The following is a 7,217-nucleotide window of genomic DNA, read 5'->3' on the forward strand; positions in this document are numbered from 1 at the left end:
TGCCAGGCTGGCAGCGGGCTGAGACCCCAGCTGGCAGGAACCCATGGTGGAAACCCCAGAGCAGGGCGGGCTGAGCGGCTCAGCCCACCACCACTCTGGGGTTCCCGCTGCTGGCCCCTTGCCGCCAGTCCTGCCGCCAGTCCCACTCAGTCCCACTGGTCCTGCCGCCAGTCCCACTCAGTGCTCGCTCCTGGCCTGGGTGAAGGAACCCCAGGCTGGCAGAGGGCTGAGACCCTGGCTGGCAGGAGCCAGCAGCTGAAACCCCAGAGGAGGGCTGGGGGAGATGCTCAGCCCACCCCTGAGACCCCAAAGCTGGGTGGGCTGACCCACTCAGCCTGCTGCCGCCGCTGTTGCGTTCTGGCTGCTAGCCCCTTACCAGCCAGGGTCCTTGCCGCAGCCCCACTCAGCTTGCTTCCGGTTGGAGTTCCAACTCAGGTCCCCTGCCAGACAGGGTCCAGGTTTCCAATCCTGCTCAGCCCTACCAGCCGCCAGCTCCACTCACCTCAGCTGCCGATCTGGGATTCCAGCTGCTGACCTCCTGCCAGCCGGTTATCGACTTATAATTCAGAAGCCTGTGTGCAGCTTAAAGTATCTAAATACATGCCACCAGACACTGGAAAACTCAGCAAGGAACAGCAAGGGCAAGGATCACACTAAACTAATAAGATCTGCATTTTAATTTAATTTTAAATAAAGCTTCTGAAACATTTTGAAAACCTTGTTTCCTTTACATATAACAGTAGTTTGGTTATATATTATAGACTTATAGAGAAACCTTCTAAAAAACTTTAAAATGTATTACCGGCATACAAAGCCTTAAATTAGAGTGTATACATGAAGACTCAGCACACCACTGCTGAAAGGTTGCTGACTTCTGCTCTATTCCATGCTGTAGCTGGAGTATTGCATTCAATTCTGGGTGCCACATTTCAAGGAAAGATGTGGACAAATTGGAGAAAGTCCAGGGAAGAGCATCAAAATAATTCAAGGTCTAAAAAACATGACCTATGAGGGAAGACTGAAAAAACTGGATTTACTTAATCTGGAGAAGAGAAGACTCAGAGGGGACATGATAACAGTTTTCAAGTACATAAAAGGTTATTACGAGGAAGAAGGAGAAAAAAATTTCTCTTTGACCTCTGAGAATAGGACAAGAAGCAATGGTCTTAAATTACAGCAAGCATGGTTTAGGTTGGACATTAGGAAAAACTACCTAACTGTCAGGGTGATTAAGCATTGGAATAAATTGCCTAGGGAGGTTGTGGACTCTTCATCATTGGAGATTTTTAAGAGCAGTTAGGCAAACACCTATCAGGGATGATCTAGATAATACTTAGTCCTGCTATGAGTGCAGGAGACTAGACTAGATGACCTCTTGAGGTCCCTTCCAGTCCTACAATTCCCCCAGTTTTATGTTTGCATTGCAATAGTATAGGATTGCTGTAGTTAAAGAAAATGTCCTCTAGATGGCTGTACAATACAAGATGTGTCATGCAAAGCTAGTATTGCAGCTTAATATTGTTCATGCAGCAAGAGAGCTATAGACAGTGAAATTACATTTTTACCTTTTAGATAAAAGCTCATTTGCAAGTTAATTGAGTCAAATACTGGCCAACCCTGACAGTGGTCCCATCTGGAAGATTTTACTGTCTGGACTTCGAAGGTGGAAGAGATTTTTTTCCTATTTAGCCTATTTTGCATAGGGAAAAAAACCATTCAGGAATACTAATGTATGAGCTTGTTAGACTACCTTTAAATTGACTGAAGTGAGATGTTGAACATAAATGGTACTGGAAGAATTTGGTTACTTATGCAATCTTTGCAATTTAAGATGACAAGAACAAGAGACTCCATTCCATGAGTTACGTGTTCAGATGGTCTGCAACTGGTAAATTAGGAGGGAAAGTGGCTAGAGGGTGGTGGCTGACAGCCCAGTCCCTGTCCCACCTGGACCAGTTGTGGTCTGAAGAGCTTTTGAAACCTTGTTCTGTGGTTATACTGGAGGCGAAGACATCACCATAACATCTGCAAAATCCCAGTCAGCATAACTGTTCTGATTGGTTGACAGCCTAGTTAAACCTGTCTGTTTGCACCTGATGATACAGTCAAGTATTTCATGCTCATGTCAAATTTATTTCTGACTAAAATTGCTCTAATCTGGACTGGGGTATGTTTGTGTGATGGTGGAAGTAATTCTTTTGGGCATGGGGAGGACACATCAGAGCTTTTTCTGCTTGGAGTCTTAGGCCTGGTCTACACTACGCGTTTAAATCAATTTAAAGAGCGTTAAATCGATTTAACGCTATACCCGTCCACACTAACAATGCCCTTATACGATATAAAGGGCTCTTTAAATCGATTCTGTACTCCACCCCGACGAGAGGAGTAGCGCTAAATTCGATATTAACATATCGGATTACTGTTAGTGTGGACGGAAATCGACGTTATTGGCCTCCGGGCGTATCCACAGTCACCACTGACCATCTGGACCGCAATCTGAACTCGGATGCAGTGGCAGGTAAACAGGAAAAGCCCGCGAACTTTTGAATTACATTTTCTGTTTGCCCAGCCTGGCTCTGATCAGCATCGGGTGCGATGCAGTCCCAATCCAAAAAAGAGCTCCGGCCAACTGGGAACCGTACGGGAGATACTGGATTGATCCTTTATGGGGAGACAAATCTGTTGTATCAGAGCTCCATTACAGAAGACGAAATCCAAAGCGTTTGAAAAAACTCTCCAGGCTACACAGTGCTGCATGACAAGTGTAACGGAAAGCCAAAGAATCAAATGACACTCATGGAGGAGGAGGGGGTACTAGAGGACTCCAGCTATCCACAGTCCACAGCAGTCTCTGGAAAAGTATTTGCATTCTTGGCTGAGCTCCCAATGTCTGTAGGTCAAACACAGTGTCTGGCGGGTTCAGGGAATAGCTCCTCAGTTTTCTTTCCCCCACCACCACCACGGAAAGAAATCATTTCTTGCTTCTTTCAATGTCACCCTATCTGTACTGAATGCTGCTGGTAGATGCGATGCTGCAGCAGTGAAGAGCAGTATCTGCTCCTCTCTCCCCTCCCCAGTGGTAGATGGTGCAATATGACTGATATCCATCGTCGCCATCATCCTGTGAGTGCTCCTGGCTGGCCTTAGGTTGAGGCTGGCCGGGGGCGCTGGGTAAAAATGGGAATGACTCCCAGTTATTCCCAATATATTGGTACAGAAAGGCTCGTAACCATGCTTCCTCATAGCAACTGGGGGCTGAGCTCAATCAGCTCCCGCCCTTTCCTGTGTAAAGAAAAGATTCTGTACTCTGGTACTGTCATAGCAGCAGCATGCTGTGCTCCTCTCCCCCACACGCTTAATGTCCTGCCTGGACTGTCATTAGCGCCGGAGGCTGCCTCCCCTGCATTTATGTCACTAATCGTGTTTCTTATTCCTGCATTCTTTATTACTTCATGAACCAAATGGGCAGGACACTGCCACGGTAGCCCAGGAAGGTTGGGGAGAAGGGAAGCAACAGGTGGGTTGTTGCAAGGGGCACCCCTGTGAATACTGACACGGAGCAGCTGTGCTCTCTGATACACTGGTCCTCTAATACACTTGCCCCCTTATTCTAAGGCAGGACTGACCTATTTCTTTAGAAACCATAAGGGAGGGAGTGACTCGGGGAGTCAATCCCAATTTTGCTTTTGCGTGCGCCCCCGGCCGATTTCAGCCAGGGCACTCATGGAAGCAGCGGACAGCACAGAGGGGAGCGATTAACGTCATTTCAAGTGCCAGTTTACTCCGGCAGTAGACGGTACACGAACGACTGGTAACCATCTCTGCTATCATGCAAGCAAGTGAATGGTGCTGGTGTAGCGCTGGAATGTATCGCCTCTCTGTCCGCAGGCATCCAGTACAATATGGGGCCGGAAAAAAAAAAAGCTGAACGGGCTCCATGGTTGCCGTGCTATGGCGTCTGCCAAATGCAAATCCAGGGAAAATGGCGCGAAAGGATTGTCAGCTGATGTTTTCCCGGAGGAAGGAATGACTGATGACATTTACCCAGAACCACCCGCGACAATAATGATTCAACCCAGAATTCCAAGGGGCGGGGGAGACTGCGGGAACTATGGGATAGCTACGGAAGAGCTACCCACAATGCAACACTTCAGAAATCGACGTTAGCCTCGGACCATGGACACACAATGCCGAATTACTGTGCCTAGTGTGGCCACATGAAATCGAATTTATAATATCAGTTTTATAAAACCGATTTTAGCTAATTCGATATTATCCCGTAGTGTAGACGTGGCCTTAGCCAATCACACCTACAGAGCCTCAAGAACCGAGGGACATACAGACTACAAATGGTGGGATAGATCTATGTCATGCTGGTGAAAGGAAACAGAGAGGCATTCTGTCCTCTGTCAATGCATTGGTGAGGGATGGAAGGTGCCATGCCGGCTTCTTGTAAATAAGAGATTGTAATCCTTGTTCATAACCCATCTCTTAAGATGGCCAGTCCCCATCACTATCACTTTGTCTTAAACTGCATTTTGAGAGAACATTGAGGCAAAACAATTCCATCAATATCTAGAGTTCTCAATTCCTTGAACACAGTAAGCATCAGTGGAGCATTGCACATTAGAAGATCCGTAGAACACAGGAGAATTATATGTTTAAAAGCAAAGTCTGAAAAGAAACCTTAATGTACCAAAACAGCAACATTAAAGAGGGAAAGAGTCAGAAATGTAAAAAAGGTGTGGTATTTAGGAAAAGAGCCAAGTTATTCATTGCAATAGCCAAGTTAAATATGACACAATTCACGTTAACTTGCACCCTCCCTTCTGAGCTCCCAAGTGTGGGGTTATGAATTCCAGGGGAAATGAACAAATTTGCCCCTTTTTTGTTTTGGCTTTTGGAATGGCTAACATTTTACTAAATTGGCTGGTTTAGCAGATAATCACATCTTTACATGGCTGTCCCTTCCTTCTCACCCCAACTCTGGCTCTTTGTGAATGGCTAAGTGCTTTTGCCCATCACTGATAACTGTGTGTATGGATATCTTGTTTAAAAAAATTGTTGTCATTTCTGTATTGCAGGTCCCCTCACTTCTCCGGTTGCACTTTGATGTATCCTTCTTATATCTTAGAGCACTTGAAGCTGGAGATGTCATGTTTTATGCTGGAAAAATTACTGTTACATTTGTGGTTTGGGATTAGAAAATTAACTAAAGAAAACGTGACACATACCTGGTCAATACAATAGTATAATTGAGCATCTTATCTTCGGATGTCTCCTGAACATTTCAGAGGTTTCCTCTTAAACATGCTACATGGTCTCTTTGAACAAAAGGCTCTGAAATCATGGTTCCTTCCTTATCAGAACCTTCAAAGGACTTTTCCCTGCTCTTCCCAACCTACATAGCAGCCGCGGCACATACAACAGCCATATGTTTATCTATTAAACATGAGTTATCCCTTTTTACCAACTCATTTGCTTAGTTTTGAAAAGTTGCAGAGTGAAATGTCACATACGATTTAATAGATAGTATGTCAGCTGCTAAGTACCATAGACAAGATGGTGCAATGCCATGTAATTTTTAGTGAGGGGTGGGAGGCACTGTTAGTGAAGTATTTACAAATATAGATATTTCATTATCTAAGGCATCCTGAGGTAGAAAAGGTTTGTCTTATATGAGGGTGGGACAGGGGATTCTTCTGGGCTGCCACTCTTCAAAAATATTTGTCATAACAAACTTTTATAAATATTAAGATGGAGCTCAGATAGAAGGGAGTCCCAAGATTAACCCATCTGTAGTTTAACTTATTACAAACTATCACAAGACTCCCACTGACTTTAATGGAACCAGAAGCAGACCCTATATTTCACAAAATAAGTGACCTAACTAGTCTTAGATTTAGTTACTTTGAAAGTATTAATCAGAGGCACAAAGCTGATCCTGATATATCTTTATCTTTTCCAGTCATTGAAGAATCTGTATCCTATCTGTATCTATATACCATCCATAGCCCCATTCCTGAAAACACAGCAGTGTTTAAATAAATCCAGTTAATGGAATAAATGTATGTAGTAAAAACACAAATCTCAAATTATCTCATAATTAACCAAAAGTGTTCAGACAGAAAAATTTCTCCCTGTATACTGAAAATTACTTTTTTTGACCCCTTCATTGTCAATAATTGTCAGATAAATAATCAACCGTGAAAGCTTCAAACAAACATCTACAGTCTCTCTGCCACTGAGAGCAGTGTTTCCCACACTTTTGGGAAAGCCCCTGGCAGGCTGGGCCAGTTTGTTTACCTGCTGCATCTGGAGGTCCAGTCGACCATGGCTCCCACTGGCCGCGGTTCGCTGCTCCAGGCCAATGAGAGCTGCTGGAAACGGCGGCCAGTATGTCCCTCAGCCCGGGTGGCACTATCACAGTTCTCAATTGTGATCACTACAACAATGAGGCCAACAGACAACACTATACTATGAAGAACTCAAAGAAGACCTCTCCCCTCCCTATTCACACTGGAATTTAAAGATACCCTCAAAGGCTTCCCCAAACAATTCCAAGAAAAACTCTACAAACACAGCCCCCAAGCATCCACTCCAAGGAGCCTCTACACACTTCCCAAGATATACAAACAAGGGACCCAGGCAGACCGAGCATGTCTGGCCATGGCACTCAGGACTCATTAAGCCACACAAAGGGTCAGCTTTCTCCAAGACACTATCAACTTCCTCCAGAAACTCCACAACATTAACCTCCACTAGTACACCATCAATGTCACATCCCTTTACAATATCCCTTCCCATGACGGCATTGCTGCCTGCCTCAAATACACACAAGATAATTCACAGCACTCAGAAGTCCACCCAAAACACCTCACCAAACTTATCCATTTCATCCTCAACCAAAACAACAAACAGTTTGTTCAAACCATGGGAACAGCCATAGGAACTAGTCTGGCTCCCCGATATGCCAACTTCTGGGGAAATGTACCACAAAACCAACTATAGGCCTGAGATACATCGCTGGTATTTTCTTCCTCTGAACAGAATATCTAAACACACTCAAATTTCCACCACAAGTTCAACAGCCACCACCCATCCATCAAACTCTCTCTAGAACACTCCCACTCCAACATCAACCGCCTGGACTCCATGTTCAGCTTCAGCAATGGAACCCTACAACCAACCATATACAAGAAATCCACCACTCACCA

The sequence above is a fragment of the Chelonoidis abingdonii genome, chromosome 3, assembly GCF_003597395.2.
Source record: "Chelonoidis abingdonii isolate Lonesome George chromosome 3, CheloAbing_2.0, whole genome shotgun sequence".
Lineage (NCBI taxonomy): Eukaryota > Metazoa > Chordata > Testudines > Testudinidae > Chelonoidis > Chelonoidis abingdonii.